This window comes from Mobula birostris, chromosome 5, assembly GCF_030028105.1.
Source record: "Mobula birostris isolate sMobBir1 chromosome 5, sMobBir1.hap1, whole genome shotgun sequence".
Taxonomy (NCBI): Eukaryota; Metazoa; Chordata; class Chondrichthyes; order Myliobatiformes; family Myliobatidae; genus Mobula; species Mobula birostris.
In genome coordinates, this window is record NC_092374.1 from 193,879,914 (window position 1) to 193,896,742 (window position 16,829).

The 16,829-nt window shown below is 45.0% G+C and overlaps 1 protein-coding gene and 1 long non-coding RNA gene across 5 annotated transcripts in view; one reads left to right on the forward strand and one right to left on the reverse strand.

Moving 5' to 3' along the window:
* Nucleotides 1-16,829, forward strand: part of LOC140198189 (discoidin domain-containing receptor 2-like) — a 147,121-nt gene that overhangs the window by 47,604 nt on the left and 82,688 nt on the right. Inside the window, exon 1 of one of the 4 annotated variants that reach the window (XM_072259208.1) lies at nt 6,164-6,186. The exons of 2 other annotated variants lie outside the window; for them this stretch is intronic. The gene's annotated coding sequence lies outside the window, so the exon portion shown is untranslated. Of the gene's footprint in view, nt 1-6,163; nt 6,187-10,832; nt 10,921-16,829 lie in introns of those variants that run through there. One more of the 4 variants, XM_072259206.1, reaches the window with a different exon arrangement.
* Nucleotides 1-16,829, reverse strand: part of LOC140198190 (uncharacterized) — a 46,864-nt gene that overhangs the window by 11,901 nt on the left and 18,134 nt on the right. The window lies entirely within an intron of this gene.

The window sequence follows — 16,829 nt, forward strand, 5'->3', positions numbered from 1 at the left end:
AACGGTGGGTGTGGAGTTTCACTGAGGGAAGGCTCATAAGGAAGTACTGCCACACACCAAACTGCTTTTGTGTGCCTGCCACACCTTCCACTTAGGGGCCTCCCAGGTCCTTGTGTTCGTCTACGTTCAAACATGATCCCTAGGTGGAGGAGTCTATACTGGGGCAGCATGGTAGCATAGCAGTAAGCATAACACTAATACTGTGCCTGCAATCAGCAAGTTGGAGTTCAATTCCCACCGCTGCCTGCAAGGAGTTTGTACATTCTCCCCATATCCACATGGGTTTCCTCCGGGTGCTCTGGTTTCTGCCAACATTCCAATGACCTACATTTAAGGGCAGTGAGCTGGGAGCACGCTTTGTTTTGCACTGGAGGCATAGTGACACAATTGCGGGCAGCCCTGTCTGTGCTCTGTGTTGGTCACAGAGACAAATGTCACTGAATGTTTCAATGCTCCAAGTACATATGACAGATAATGTTAATCTAATCTACCTAATATGGGGGAAGTGGCAGGATAACAGGATGAATAGGCATTCTGACATCAAAGGTTAGAATGTCCAGGAAGCCAGTAAAACATCAGCTATCAGCTAGAGACTGCAGATGCTGGAATCTAAAACAACAAGCAATCTGCTGGAAGAATTCAGTGGGTCAGGCAGCATCTGCAAGAGGAAAGTAATTGTCAATGTTTTGGGTCAAATTCCTGCACCCTTTCTGACACGGAGTGATGCAAGGCAGACATGGCAACGGAGGAGTTATAGAAATGCTTTACAGTGCCTACAATCACAGATCACAGTTCAATTTGAGCAGCTGTCTGCAGGGAGTTTTTACGTTTCCGCATGACCAAATGCTCTGGTTTCCTCCCACATTCCAAATGTGAATGTTATGGAGTTCTGGGCATGCTACGTTGGCACCAGACACCTGAAGGCTGCCCTCACGCATCCTGGGCTGTGTTGGTCATTGATACAAACTACGCATTTCACTGTATGTTTCAAAGTTTCGATGTGCATGTGACAAATGGAGGCGGTGCAGAGAAGGTTTACCAGGTTGATTCCAGAGATGAAGGGGTTAACCTGTGAGGAGAGATTGAGTCGCCTGGGACTATACTCTGTGGAATTCAGAAGAATGAGAGGGGATCTTATAGAAACATACAACATTTTGAAAGGGATAGATAAGATAGAAGTAGAAAAGTTGTTTCCATTGATAGGTGAGACTAGAACTAGGGTATATTGCCTCAAGAAATGGGGAGAAAATTTAGGACAGAGATGAGGAGAAACTGTTTTTCCTAGAGAGCGGTGAACCTGTGGAATTCTCTTCCCAGGGAAGCAGTTGAGGCTTCTTCACTGAATATATTTAAGATACAGTTAGATAGATTTTTACATAGTAGGGGAATTAAGGGTTGTGGGGAAAAGGCAGGTAGGTGGAGCTGAATTTACGGACAGATCAGCCATGACCTTATTGAATGGTGGGGCAGGCTCGATGGGCCAAATGGCCTGCTCCTGCTCCTATTTCTTATGTTTCTTAAATAAAGCTAATCTCTATAGGTCACGTGTTGAGCTTGATGGTGAAGCAGGAGCCAAGTAGCGTACTACTTTTTCTTTGGGGGCTGCCTGCTCAGAAATGAGGAGAAGTCGCTTCTCAGACTGATGTGAACCTTTGGAATTCTCTGTCCTAGAGGATGAGATGTGTTGGGCATCAGCCCAACAGGAATGAACGGTGAACAAGGTGCAAAATTTAGCTGAGCCCTGAATCTATTGGACGGCAGAGCAGTCCTGAGGGGTGAATTCCTCTCCCAGCTCCTGAGTTTAGAGTTTTCTTGATGTAATCATTTCTGTTCCACTCCCCTGCCTGATTCCAAAGACATGGTGACTGACTTGCTGGGGATTAACTCTCTCAACATCTCTCTCTTAGCTGGAAAGCTTGGATTGCATTATCTTTAATGCCAGATAAGCTGCCCTAACATGTCCAAAATCACTCATTCACAGCTATTCAAGTACTCAAGAATACCAGTTTAAAGACAACATTGGATGTGAATTATTAGGCTATTCAAAAGAGCCTTCCTTGGAACTTGTAGGGGAATTGGACAGGATGTGTGTTGTGATTTAACATGCTCCAGGTATGTTGTTTTGAAGTAAGAGGATGGGGCTGTCAAAGTGAGTACTGATTTTGTAAGGCAGTTAAATGCAAGTCTACACCTGTTCTTCAGGGAATAAACATACTTTTCCCGCAAGGTTACAGATCAAACACTGTGTGTGTGTGTGTGTGTGTGTGTGTGTGTGTGTGCGTGTGTGTGTGTGTGTGTGTGTGTGTGTGTGCATACAGTTGTGCCACCTTCTCCCAGCTACCATCAGGCAGGAAGCACAGAAGACTGAAGTCCCACACCAACAGGTTCATGACCAGCTACTACCCTTTAGCCATTCAGTTCTTGAACCTACAAGAGAGAATCTGCAGATGCTGCAAATCAAAGCAACACACGCAAAATGCTGGAGAATTTCGGCAGGTCAGGCATCATCTATGGAAAAAAGTACAGTCGACTTTTTGGGCCAGAACCCTTCGGCATGACTTGAACCAACCTGTACAACCCTAATCACTGCCTCAGCATAGCAACACTATGAACACTTTTAAGCATTTTTGCAGTAGATTTGACTTTTCAAAATTCTAATTGTGTTCTTTCTTGTAAGAAAATGGTGTATAATTGATGTTTAATTTATGCTCTTCTTGTGAATGCTGCTTATCTGATGCATTTTGCCTACAATGCTGGTGCAAGTAAGTTTTCCATTGCACCTGTGCACACATGCATTTGTGAATATAACAATAAATTCAACTTTGACTTTGACCAGGAGGATCAGAAGGAATTGTTTGGAATTCCAGAAACTGACCTCACGTGAAATTTCGGGGGGGGGGGGGGGGTGGCGGTGAGGGTGGGATGGTGGAAGGGTGAAGTTGATTGGTGAAAGAGAAATGGAGAAGAGGAATCCAATAGGAGAGCACAAAAGGCCATGGAAGAAAGAAAGTGGGAAGGAGCACCAGAGGGAGATGATAGACAGTTAAAGAGATAAAAGGGGCGTGGGGATGGTGAAGGATTTGAGGTGGGGGAGGGATCATTACCAGAAGTTCAAGAAATTGATGTTCATGCCATCAGGTTGGAGGCTACCCAGATGGAATATAAGGTGTTGCTCCTCCAACCTCAGTGTGGCCTCATCGTGACAACAGAGGAGGTCATGGACTGACATGTTGGAATGGGAATGGGAAGTGGAATTAAAATGGGTGGCCACTGGGGGATCCCACTTGTTCTGAAGGATGGAGAATAGATGCTCGGCAAAGCAGTGTCCCAATCTACATCGGGTCTCACCGATATACAGGAGCACCAGATACACTAGATGACCCCAGCAGACTCACAGGCGAAGTGTTACCTCACCTGGAAGGACTGTTTGGGGCCCTGAATGGTAGTGAGGGAGGAGGTGTAGGGGCAGGTGTAGCACTTGTTCCGTTTGCAAGGATAAGTGCCAGGAGGGAGATCAGTGAGGAGGGGCAAATGGACAAGGGTGACAGGTAGGGAGCGATCAGTGTAGAAAGCAGGAAGTGGGGGTGAGGGAAAGATGTGCTATGTGGCGGGATCCTGTGGGAGATGGCAGAAGTTATGGAAAATTATGTGCGGGATGCGGAGGCTGGTGGGATGGTAGGAGAGAACAAGAGGAACCCTATCTCTGGTAGGGTGGTGGGAAAATGGGGTGAGGCCTACGCTGGTGTCACTCCCTAACTCTTTCTACACTACATCAATGACTGCATTGGCGATGCTTCCGGCACCCATGTGGAGTTCGTCAACTTCATACTATGCCTCAAACTTCCACCCTACCCTCAAATTTACCAGGTCCATTTCCAACACCTCCCTCCCATTTCTCCATCTCTCTGTCTTCATCTTTGGAGACAGCTTATCTACTGATGTCCATTTTCAAATCCACTGACTCTCGCAGCTACCTGGACTATACTTCCTCCAACCCTGTTACTTGCAAAAATGCCATCCCTTTCTCCCAGTTCCTCCGTCTCCACTGCATCTGCTCTCAGAAGGAGGTGTTTCATTCCAGAATGAAGGAGATCTCCTCCTTCTTCAAAGAAAGGGGCTTCCCTTCCTCCACCATCAACGCAGCCCTCAACTGTATCTCTTCCATTTCCCGCATGTCTGCCCTCACCTCATCCTCCTGCCACTCCACCTGGGATGGGGTTCCTCTTTTCATCACCTGCCACCCCACCAGTCTCTGCGTCCAGCACATAATTCACTGTAACTTTCACCATCTCCAACAGGATCCCACCACCAAACACATCTTTCCCTCCCCCTCCGCCCCACTTTCTGCTTTCTGCAGCGATTGCTCCCTACGCATCTCCCTTGTCCATTCTCTCCCCATTGATCTCCCTTCTGGCACTCATCCTTGCAAGCAGAACAAGTGCTGCATCTGCCCCTACACCTCCTCCCTCATTAGCATTCAGGGCCCCAAACAGTCCTTCCAGTTGAGGCAACATTTCACCTTTGAGTCTGCTGGGGTCATTGACTGTGTCCAGTGCTCCTGGTGTGGTCTCTTTTATATCGGTGAGACCCAACGTAGATTGGGAGACCTCTTCGCCAAGCACCTATGCTCCATCCACCAGAGAAAGCGGGATTTGCCTGTGTCCATTCATTTTAATTCCACTTCCCATTCCCATTCTGACATGTCAGTACATGGCCTCCCCTACTGTCGTGAGGAGGCCACACTCAGGTTGGAGGAGCAACATCTTATATTCCGTCTCGTTAGCCTCCAACATGATGGCATGAACATCAATTTTTCTGAACTTCTGCTAACGTCCCCGCTTCACCATTCCCCACTCCCCATTTCCCTCTTTCACCTTATCTCCTTACCTGCAAATCAACTGCCTCTGGTGTTCCTTCTCCTTTTCTTTCTTCCATAACATTAGTGCTCTCCTATTAGACTACCCCTTCTCCAGCCCTGCATCTCTATCACCAATCAACTTATCAGCTCTTTACTTCACCTCTCCACTCCCTCCCAATTTCACCTTGTGTTTCTTCCTGCCCTCCCCAGCACCTTCTAACTCTGACTCCTCTTCTTTTATTATCTAGTCTGAATGAAGGGCCTCGGCCCGAAACGACAACTATTTTCTTTTCCATAGATGCTGCCTGGCCTGCTGAGTTCCTCCAGCATTTTGTGTGCGTGCTACCACAACCTGCAGTCTCGCTCTTAAAGATGTGTTTTCAGTAATTTTTTTATTTGCACAAATTTGTCTTCTTTTGCACATTGTGCATTTGTCAGTCTCCTTTACGTATATTTTTTCATAAATTCTAATGTGTTGCTTTATTGTCCTGATAGAGGTGTATAAGATGATGTGAGGCATTGATCGTGTGGATAGACAGACAACTTTATCCCGGGGCTGAAATGGCTAATACGAGAGGGCAAACTTTGTATTCTTTTACACCGTGGTTGTTTATCTGTCTTTTTTTATGTGTAGTTTTTCATAAGCTTGGACGTAGGTGCAAGGTGGATGTCAGAGGGAAGTTTTTCACACGGAGAGTGGTGAATGTGTGGAATGACTGCCAGCGAAGGTGGTAGCAGCAGATACGATAGGGTCTTTGTCGCCATGTCACACGTGTGCACAGGGGCAATGATAAACTTACTTGCAGCAGCATCACAGACACACAGCATCCACGGGAAAAGCATCACTTCAACATAAGTCAGACAAGAAAGAGCACAGTTAGAACAAAGTCTAATAAAGTAGTATTATCCTTGCTTCTGAACCAGCATCAATAAGGTCACTCACCCTAACACTAAACTGATTCCACAAACTCAAAGATGCTGCAAACTTCATATTCTTTTACACAGTGGTTGTTTGCCTGTCTTTGGTTATGTATAGTTTTTCATAAACTCCATTGTATTTCTTTATTTTCCTGTAAATGCCCACAAGAAAATTAATCCCAGGGTAGTATATGGTGCAATAGGTAAATTGTACGTACTTTGAATAAATTTACTTCGAGTTTTGAAGTCCATTGTAGTCCAAAGTGCTCATAGTGTTGCTGTACTGAGGTAATGATTAAGTGACACATACAGTACGTAGCTTGATAATCAATTTACTTTGAACTTTAAGCTGGTGGAAGGAGCAGAATAGCTGGGATTTAAACTGGCATCAGAACTAGGAGCACTCAAAGGTAAAACCAGATTATTGTGCAGAGAAATGGATTGGTGGTGTTGGGTTGGGGAGAATAAAAGGGAAGATCTTTCTTGTTCCGAAAGGAGCTGAGAGACTAGATGACACAAGCAGTGGTGGTGCCGGTGGTGCGAGATAGGGAGTATGATAGTGTGTGTGTGTGTGAGAGAGAGATTATGAGTGTGTGAGGGGAGAGAAATTGTGTTTGTGTGTGTGTGTATGTAAATGAGAGAGATTATGTGTGTGGGGAGGTAGAGATTGTGTGTGTATGTGGGAGAGAGATTGCACACGCGTGTGTGTGTGTTTGTTTGTGTGTGTGTATGCATGCGTGCGTGCGTGTGTGTATGTGTGCATGTAAGTGAGATAGACAGTGTGTGTGTAGGGAGGTAGAGATTGAGTGTGTGGGAAGAGAGAGATTGTGTTTGTGGGGGGAGAGGTTGTGTACGTGTATGTAGGAGAGAGACTGTGTGTGTATGGGGAGGGAGATTGTGTGTGGGGGAGAGATTGTGTGTGGGGAAGAGATTGTGTGTGTATGGGGAGAAATTGTGTGTGTGTATGGGGGAGAGACTGTGTGTGGGGAGGAGAGATTGTGTGCATGTATGGGGGACTGAGATTGCATGTGTGCGTATGGGGGGAGAGAGAGTGTGTGTGGGGGACAGAGATTGTGTGTGGGGGGGAGAGAGATTGTATGTGTGTAGGGAGAGATTGTGTGCGTGTATGGGGGGAGAGATTGTGTGCGTGTATGGGGAGAGAGATTGCATGTATGGGGGGAGAGATCGTGTGTGTATGGGGGAGAAAGATTGTGTCTGTGTTTGAGGGAGAGATTGTGTGTGTGTATGGGGGAGAGAGATTGTGTGTGGGGAGAGAGATTGTGTGTGTGTGGGGGGGTAGAGATTGCGTGTGTGTATGGGGGAGAGAGATTGTGTGTATGGGGGAGAGAGATTGTGTGTGTGTGTGTGTGTGTGTGTGTGTGTGTGTGTGTGTGTATGAATGACAGAATTATGTGTGTGTGGCGAGTTAGAGATTATGTGTGTACGTGGGAGAGAGATTGTGTGTGGGAGGGAGAGATTGTGTGTGTGTGTATGTGAATGAGAGAGATTATGTGCGTGTGGGGAGGTAGAGTTGGTGTGTGTATGTGAGTGAGAGAGATTATGTGTGTGTGAGGAAGAGAGATTGTGTGTGTGTGTGTGTGAGTGTGTGTGTGTGAGTGAGAGAGATTGTGTGTGTGGGGAGAGAGAGATTGTGTGTGTGTATTGGGGAGAGAGCTTTTTGTGTGTGTGTGTGTGTGTGTGTGTGTGTGTGTGTGTGTGCGCGCGCGCAAGTGCGCATGTGAGTGAGAGAGATTGTGTGTGGGGGGAAGAAAGATTGTGAGTGTGGGGCGGAGAGATTGTGTGTGTGTATTCGGGAGAGAGATGGTGTGCGTGAGGGAGGCATTATATGTGTGTGGGGGGGAGAAATATTGTGTTTGTGGGGGAGAGAGATTGTGTGTGTGTGGGAGAGATTGTGTAAGGGAGAGATGGTGTGTGAGGGAAAGGGATTGCTTGTGTAAGTGTGAGAGAGATTGTGTGTGTGAGGGAGAGATTGCGTATGTGTGAATGAGGGAGAGGTTGTGTATGTGTGCCGGGGGGGGGGGGGTGTTAAAGAGGCAAGAAATGGAACAAATAGAGGATTAAATCAACCAAAGCATGAGTGGAAATAATGAGTGCTCAAAATTACTTCGGGAATTGTATTTTGCACTATTTATTTATTTTTCTAATACAGTTTTTTTACATCTTGCACTGTATTGCTGCCACAAAACAATATATTTCACAGCCCATGTTAGTGGTGATCAACCTGATTCTGAATCTGGGGGAAAATAAAAGTTCAAACTTCTAGTTCTCTGAGGTTGAGCCCAGAAGGCTGCCACGTTTCCAGTCAGAAGGTGAGATGCTGCAGCATCTTACACAGAATGATGCTGGAACAGTGGAACAGGCTCAGAGTCAGAGAGTGAGGGGTTCACTTCCAGATGGATGATAAGATATTGCAAGGGAATCTCCAATCTGCAAGTACTCAAAAGCCGATTAACTGCCGTTGTTGAATTGGATGTTGCGTCTGGAAGGCTACGGTGTGCCCAGGTAAAAAGCGAGGTACTGCTCAATAAGCTTGCACCAGGCATCATTGTGACAGTGCAGGAATCAGGAGACTGATAGATCAGAGTGGGAGCGGATGGAGAAATAATGAGAAGAAAGTTTGATTAAATAGAATTATATAATAATAGATATCGAAGCAAAGCAATGGTTAAAGACTCTGACTCCGGGTGTTCGGCAGGTCTGAGCAATGGGAAAACCTCCCCGAAACTTGTCAACAGGCATACCTGACAAATACATTCATTAATTTGTGCTCAGATACCCATCAGAAGCTGAGGCAGATCCGGACCTGACTGTGGTATTTACTCATGGAGTAAACATTGGAATCTTGACTCAAAGCATTTGGATGGCTGTCAGAAGTCTCTGGCTTGTTAGGAGCTCACCTCCGTGAGAGGCTGCTCCTACAGACCGACCCTTCCCAGGTAGAGTGCTCTTCACTCTGTCCTCTCTGCACTCTCTGACATCTTAGATCCAGGGTTTCCCCACCCATAAGGCCATAAGACACAGGAAATGAATTAGGCCATTCAGCCCATTGAGTCTGCTCCACTGTTCGATCGTAGCTGGTTTATTTCCCTCTCTATCAGTCTCAGATGCTGGAATTCCCTGTCTGAACCTTGCCTTCTCCCCGTCCTCATGAAGCTTCCTCTTGGAGTGAGCTTTTCGGTATTAGTATTGGTTTATTATCGTCACGTGTACTGAGGCACACTGAAAAACTTGTCTTGCACACTGTTCATACTATCACATCATTACACAGTGCATTGAGGTAAAACAAGATAAAACAATAACAACAGTTGCAGAAAGCGTGCAGTGCAGGAAAGTTCAGGTACATGTTGCCCATGTTTGACCCACATCCCTCTAAACCAGGGGTTCCCAGCCCTTTTTATGCCATGCACCTCTACCATTAACCGAGCAGTCTGAGGATCCCAATTTGGGAACCCCTGCTCTAAACCTTTCCTATACGTGTATGGATCCAAATCTCTTTTAAAAGTTATTAGGGTACTTGCCTCAATTACTTCCTCTGGCAGCTCACTCCATATACATACCACCCTCTAGCTGAGGAAGTTGCCTCTCAGGTCCCTTTGAAATTTTTCATCTCCTTAAACCTATGACCTGTAGATTTTATTTCCTTATCCCTGAGGAAAAGACTGTGTGCATTCACCCCATCTACATCCCTCATGGTTTTACATGTGTCCATAAGTTCACCCATCAATCTCCTACAACCTCTCCCAGGCCTTCAGGTACTGGCAACATTCTCATAAATCTTCCATACATTCTTTCCAGCTTAATGACATTATTATTAGTCACCAAAACTGACACAATACTCCACACCAACATAATACCCCAACTTTTGTTCTCAGTGCCTTGTTGGATGAGAGCTCTCTAAATTTGCATCCATGTAGCAATCTAACATTCTAAGGTGGCCTGTGCTAGAGTGGATGTGGAGAGGATTGTTTCCATTAGTAAGAGAGTCTAGGATCTGAGAACACACCCTCAGAATGAAGGGATGTCTCTTTAAAACTGATATGAAGAGGAATTGCTTTCGCCGGAAGGTGGTGGAACCCATTACCACTGAGGACCATGAAGGCTATGTCATTGGGTTTGTCTCAGGCAGAGGTTGATAGGTTTTTGATTAGTAAGGGTGTTAAGGGTTACAGTGAGAAAGCAGGCAAAGGGGATTGAATAAAATCAGCCACAAATAAATGGCAGAGCAGACACAATAAGCTGCATAACCTAATTCCATTCTGTACTTTATAGTCTTAAGACAGAATTTCTGTTACCTGAACTGCTGGAACTCATGTTGGGGGAGCACCTTTAGTCCTCTCCTAAGTTTCATTGGATACAGGACTGGGAATGTGAAAAAAGCATCATATTAAAAACCTAAAACAAGAACAGAAAATGCTGGATACACTCAGCAGGTCAGGTAGCATCTATGGGGAGAGAGTAAAAGGATTAATTTTTCAGGTCTGAAGAGTACCTCTAGTGAATAAAGAGGCTAGCCTGTTTTCTTTATAAACAACCAATGCATTCCAGGTCAGATAAGAACAATTCAGGAAATCTGTCAGAGCGGAGAAAGATTAGAACATGTGATTAGAGAGGTGGGGAGGGAGCCTTCCTATCTCCGAGGCTGATGCAAGGGTCAGAGTCCAGTGGCATGGAGTGCAAAACAACTGGGGACCCTTCACTGCTACAGCCATCGTCCACCTTCACCGCCAGTATGATGTTTGATCATCTTCCACCAGCTCCACTGTTGAGGTCTTGGCTGAATCACTCATTGTCTAGAACCTCCCAGTTGACCTTACCATCATGGCTGGCCCTTCCAGTAGCTAGGTTCCAGATGGTGTCACTCTCAGGAGCTCTGGAACTCAAAAGCCTCTCCACCATGACAAGGTGACAACCCTTGGAGAAGAAGAAACAGATATTAAAAGTAAACATACAGTGAGAACCTTGTGGGATACTACTGGGTGCAGGTGAAGTTCTTCTTGTCTCTACATTACAGCATGCCTTGGAAACAAGTGGCATATAAAGAATACCTTTAAGGATGCCCCAAACAAGGAGCAGGATTGATGCTCAGAAGAGCATAACAGACTGTCAAGTTCAAGAGCCATAAGGTAATGATGCAGCTCTATGAAACCCTGGTTCGACCACAATTTGAGTTTTGTGTTAAATTCTGGTTGCCTCATTTTAGGAAGAATAACCATATAACCATATAACAATTATAGCACGGAAACAGGCCGTCTCGGCCCTTCTAGTCCATGCCGAAATCTTACTCTCACCTAGTCCCACCGACCTGCACTCAGCCCATAACCCTCCATTCCTTTCTTGCCCATTTATCTGTCCAATTTAACTTTAAACGACAACATAGAACCTGATTCAACCACTTCTGCTGGAAGCTCGTTCCACACAGATACCACTCTCTGAGTAAAGAAGCTCCCCCTCATGTTACCCCTAAACTTCTGCCCTTTAACTCTCAACTCATGTCCTCTTGTTTGAATTTTCCCCACTCTCAATGGAAAAAGCCTATAAACGTCAACTCTATCTATCCCCCTCATAATTTTAAATACTTCTATCAAGTCCCCCCTCAACCTTCTACGCTCCAAGAATATCGAAGCTTTAGAGAGGGTGCAGAGGACATTTACCCAGAGGTTGCCTGGATTAGAGAGCATATCTTATGAAGATAGGTTGAGTGAGCTCAGGCTTTTCTCTTTGGAGCAAAGGAGGAAGAGAGGTGACTAGATAGAAGTGTAAAAGATGATAGGAGGCCTAGAACAAGTGGATAGCCAGGTACTTCTTTTACCAGGGCAGAAATGGCTAATATGAGGGCGCATATTTTAAGGTGATTGGAAGAAAGTGTAGGGACAATGTCGAGGAAAATACTTTATGCAGAGAGCGGTGGCAGACGCAGATACATCAGGGGTATTTAAGAAACTCTAGATAGGCATGTGGATGTTAGGGAAATGGAGGGCTGTGTAAGAGGGAATGGTTTGATTGATCTTACAGTCGGTTAAAAGGTCGGCCAAAGGGCCTGTACTGTGCTGTGTTCTAAGAGGTGGTGCCTTTAAGGCATTTCTTTTAAGAACAAGAGGGGAGAAAGTTGGCAAAGTGGGCAGGGCAGGCAAATTTGCAGCATCCACGCGGAATGGAATTGCAGAGTCCTGCATTGGAGATCAACATTGCTTGGTCACAAAAATGTTTTGGAATCAATCCTGATCAGGAAAGGAGCTTGGCAATTGTTGGACTTTCTTTGGACACATTCCAGTTGTGCTAAATCTATCTTCCCACCTGCAAGCCTGCAAAAACATCTCTGATAAGATAACATTCCTTACTGGTAGTTCAGGTGTTGATAAAGGACAACTGAACTCGATGCCCAGCACAGTTGTAGCATTCTAATTTGGGAACTGACAAATGGAACCCACTGTGCTTTCAGTAATTTCGCCAAACAGTAACTTGATCAACATTCTTAAACTCCTGTCTTCAATCCTGACCTGTGCGGAGTTTGCCATTCTCCCTGTGACCACCTATGACTTCCACACTGGTGTTGCAGTTCCCTCTCACATCTCAAATTCATGCAGGTTAGAAAGTTAATTGTCCTCTCTAAGTTGGCCCAGTTACTGAGTGAGTGATAGAATTTGAAGGTTGATGAACTTGATGAGAATGTGAAGAGAATAAAATGAGATAAAAACATAGGACAAAGCTGCCGAATTAGGCCATTCGGCCCATTGAGTCTGCGGCACCATTCCGTCATGGCTGATTTATTGTCCCTGTCAACCCCATTCTCCTGCCTTCTCCCCATAACTTCTGACCCCTGGCTTTTATTTAGTCTAAATAAATAATTTGAAACAGGTGAGGCAGCAAGGTGAGATTACATAAAAATGAGATAAATTGGACCGCCAAATTTTTTGCTCATTCAACATCATTTTCTTTTACTTTATCCATCCCCCTTGATTCCCTGAATATCCAGAAATCCAATGATCACTGTTTTGAATGAATTCCTTCCTCCCTTTAGCTGTAACTCCCAAAGGCTGCCGGCTTGATGCAGCTGGTGGAGCCACTGCCCCACAGCTCCAGTGAGCTGGGTTCGACCTCTTGTGCGAAGTTTGCATATTCTCCCTGTGACCACTGGATTTTCACGGTAATCAGATCCATCATCGTCGACTCGGTGATGTCAGTTGGTGATATGATGTTAGTTGTTTTGCAGCAGCAGTGCAGAACAGAAGTATAAAATTACTAAAAATCACAGAAATTTTTAAAAAGCGCAGAAGTAAGAAATGATGAGGTAGTGTTCACGGGTTCACGGAGAACGAGAGATGGAGACAGAGAATGTGAGATGTGAGAGACAGAGAGAAACAAGCAGACATCAGAGACAGAAAGAGAGATGGACAAGGGAGAGAGTGAAAGAGGGAGAGGTAGACAGACATCTGAGACAGAGAGAGAGAGATGCATGTGAGAGAGAGTGAGAGAGGGAGAGAGAGAGAGAGAAGAAATAGAATCACAGAATGATTATAACACGGACATAGGACATTTGGCCTATTGGTTCAGTACAAGTTCCAGTAAACCCCACTCCTCAATCCGTTTCTGTGGCTCTTCAAACTGAAGATAAAACATAAGTCTGCAGGCAAAATACTGGGAATGTATTAAAAACTTTGAATAAATTTACTGGACTAGTAATCCAAAGGAATAGTGCAGATAAAATGGGATTACTGTAAGTGATCGTTAACTGGTAATCATTTTATTATTGTCACATGCACCACGATACAATGAAATACTGTCTTGCATGCTATCTGTGCAGTTAGTTTCAAAATGTAAGTATGTAAATCCATCGGGGTAATACAAGGGAAAAGCAGACTAAAGTGTTACAGTTACAGAGGAAGTGCAGCGCAGGTAGACAATAAGATGCAAGGTCATGACGAGGTAGATTGTGACGTCAAGAACTCATCTTTATTGTACAAGTAATCTGTTCAATGGTCTTATAACATCAGTATAGAGGCTGTCCGTGAGCCTGGTGGTTTGTGTTTTCAAGTTTTTGTATCTTCTGCCCAATGGAAGCGGGGAGAAGAGAGGTTGCCTGTGGTGGGAGGGGTCTCTGATCATGTTGACTGATTTCCCAAGGCAGCAAGAAGTGTAGGGAGAGTCCACAATGCAGAGGCTGGTTTTCGCCACGTGCTGAGATGTGTTTGCAACTCGCTGCAGTTTCTTGCAGTCTTGAGCAGAGCCGTTGCCATACCAAACTGTGATGCATCCCAATTGGATCCTTTCTATGGTGTAGATACAAAAGTTGATAAGGGTCGACAGGGACATGCCAAGATTCAATTGCTATCTGAGGAGGGAGAGGAGCTGGTGTCCTTTCTTTACTATGGTGAATTTGTGGTAGATTGGTATACAACAGCACTTGATGGTTGGCATTGACTTGGTTGTCCAAATGTTCTGGTTCTGTCCTGTATAACTCTATGATTGCAAACCGTTGGCTTAAGTACTGCCACAGTACCTGGGCGATACGATTCCTTGTCTGGTTGGCTGCCGGTATTCCACAGGGGTCAGTGTTGAGTCCACTACTTTTCAGTTATATGTTAATGATCTGGATGATGGAATCAATGGGTTTAAGGCTAAGTTTGCAGATGATAGATGGAGGGGCAGGCAGTGTTGAGGAAACAAGAGTCTACAGATGGACATCATAGGTTAGGGGAATGGTCAAAGAAGTAGCAAATGGAATATGTTGTAGGGAAGTGTATGGTGATGTACTTTGGTAGAAGGAATAAAGGCACAGACTATTTTTGAAATTGAGAGCAAATTCAGAAAACAGAGGGACTTGCGAGTCCTCATGCAGGATTCCTTAAAGGTTAACTTACAGGTTGAGTCAGTGTTAAGGAAGGCAAATGCAACGTTAGCAATGAATCATTTTGAGCCTAATATAAAAAGGATGTAAGATGTAACAATGAGGAAAATACAAAATGCTGGAGGAAATCAGCAGGTCAGGTACGGAGAGGAACAAACAGTCCATGTTTCCGGCTGAGACCCTTCATCAAGATTGGAAAGGGGGAAGAAGTCAGAATATGAAGGTAGGAAGAGGGGAAGCAGTACATCAAGCAGGTGACGGGAAAGGAGGGTGCATGGGAAAGGGGTATGAAGTGAGAAGCTGGGAGCTGATATATTGATTTCCAGCATCTTCCTAATCTCTTGTAAAAAGATAAGAACAAAAGAAATAGGAGCAGGAGTAGGCCAACTGGCCCGTCAAGCCTGCTCTGCCATTCAATAAGATCATGGCCGATGTGGCCATGGACTCATCTCAAACTACCTGCCTTTTCCCCATAACCCTTAATTCCCCTACTATGCAAAAATCTATTGACTCTTGTCTTAAATATATTTACTGAGGTAGCCTCCACTGCTTCATTGGGCAGACAATTCCACAGATTCACCACTTTCTGGGAAAAACAGTTCTTCCTCATTTCCATCCTAAATCTACTCCCCCGAATCTTGAGCCAATGTCCCCTAGTTCCAGTCTCACCTACCAGTGGAAACAACTTTCCAGCCTCTATCTTATCTATCCCTTTCATAATTATGTTTATGTAATAACATGCATTATAGTCATAGTCATAGTCATACTTTATTATCCCGGGGGAAATTGGTTTTCGTTACAGTTGCACCATAAATAATAAATAGTAATAGAACCATAAATAGTAATATGTAAATTATGCCAGTAACATATGAAGTAAGTCCAGGACCAGCCTATCGGCTCAGGGTGTCTGACCCTCCAAGGGGGGAGTTGTAAAGTTTGATGGCCACAGGCAGGAATGACTTCATATGACGCTCTGTGCTGCATCTCGGTGGAATGAGTCTCTGCTGAATGTACTCCTGTGCCCACCCAGTACATTATGTAGTGGATGGGAGACATTGACCAAGATGGCATGCAACTTAGACAGCATCCTCTTTTCACACACCACCGTGAGAGAGTCCAGTTCCATCCCCACAACATCACTGGCCTTACGAATGAGTTTGTTGATTCTGTTGGTGTCTGCTACCTTCAGCCTGCTGCCCCAGCACACAACAGCAAACATGATAGCACTGGCCACCACAGACTCGTAGAACATCCTCAGCATCGTCCGGCAGATGTTAAGGGACCTCAGTCTCCTCAGGAAATAGAGACGGCTCTGACCCTTCCTTGTAGACAGCCTCAGTGTTCTTTGACCAGTCCAGTTTATTGTCAATTCGTATCCCCAGGTATTTGTAATCCTCCACCATGTCCACACTGACCCCCTGGATGGAAACAGGGGTCACCGGTACCTTAGCTCTCCTCAGGTCTACCACCAGCTCCTTAGTCTTTTTCACATTAAGCTGCAGATAATTCTGCTCACAAGTTTCCTACCGTAGCCCTGTACTCAACCTCATCTCCCTTGTTGATGCATCCAACTATGGCAGAGTGTGGAGGTCAAGCCATTGGGTATGGTTAAAGTGGAGGTTGATAGGTTCTTGATTAGTAAAGGGTCAACGGTTACAGAGAGAAAACCATGGGGTTGCGATGTAAAATAAATTAGACATGATGGAATGGCGATCAAAACCGATGGACTGGATGGCCTGATTATGCTCCTATGTCTTATGGTCTAAACACCATTTGCCTAATTCTACCCACTCACTTAACGAATTCACGTCCAGTTTTCACGTAAAGGTCCCTCGTCTGAACTGAGGAAAACGAGTCTGCCTTACGTCGCAGAGAAAGTGAGCGAAGGATGAAGATGACAAAGGAAGTATCACCAACAGAGTGAGGCCAGAGATGCCATGGTAATAACAGTTAGATGGAACTGGCTAATTAAAGATAATGAGTGCAGTTCAGGGGAAAAGAATGCAGATAAAGGAAGCCAATTAATCTGTAGAAATGTGGTGTAGATCAGTTGAAAAATCGCAAAAGAACTCAAGCAGTGTTAGTGGAGGGAGAGGGAGAGACACAGCTGATATTATACGTGGACAATGTACAGCAGAAGTGGTCAGTTCTGATAAAGCACTGCAGACAGGTCATGTGACATTGCTG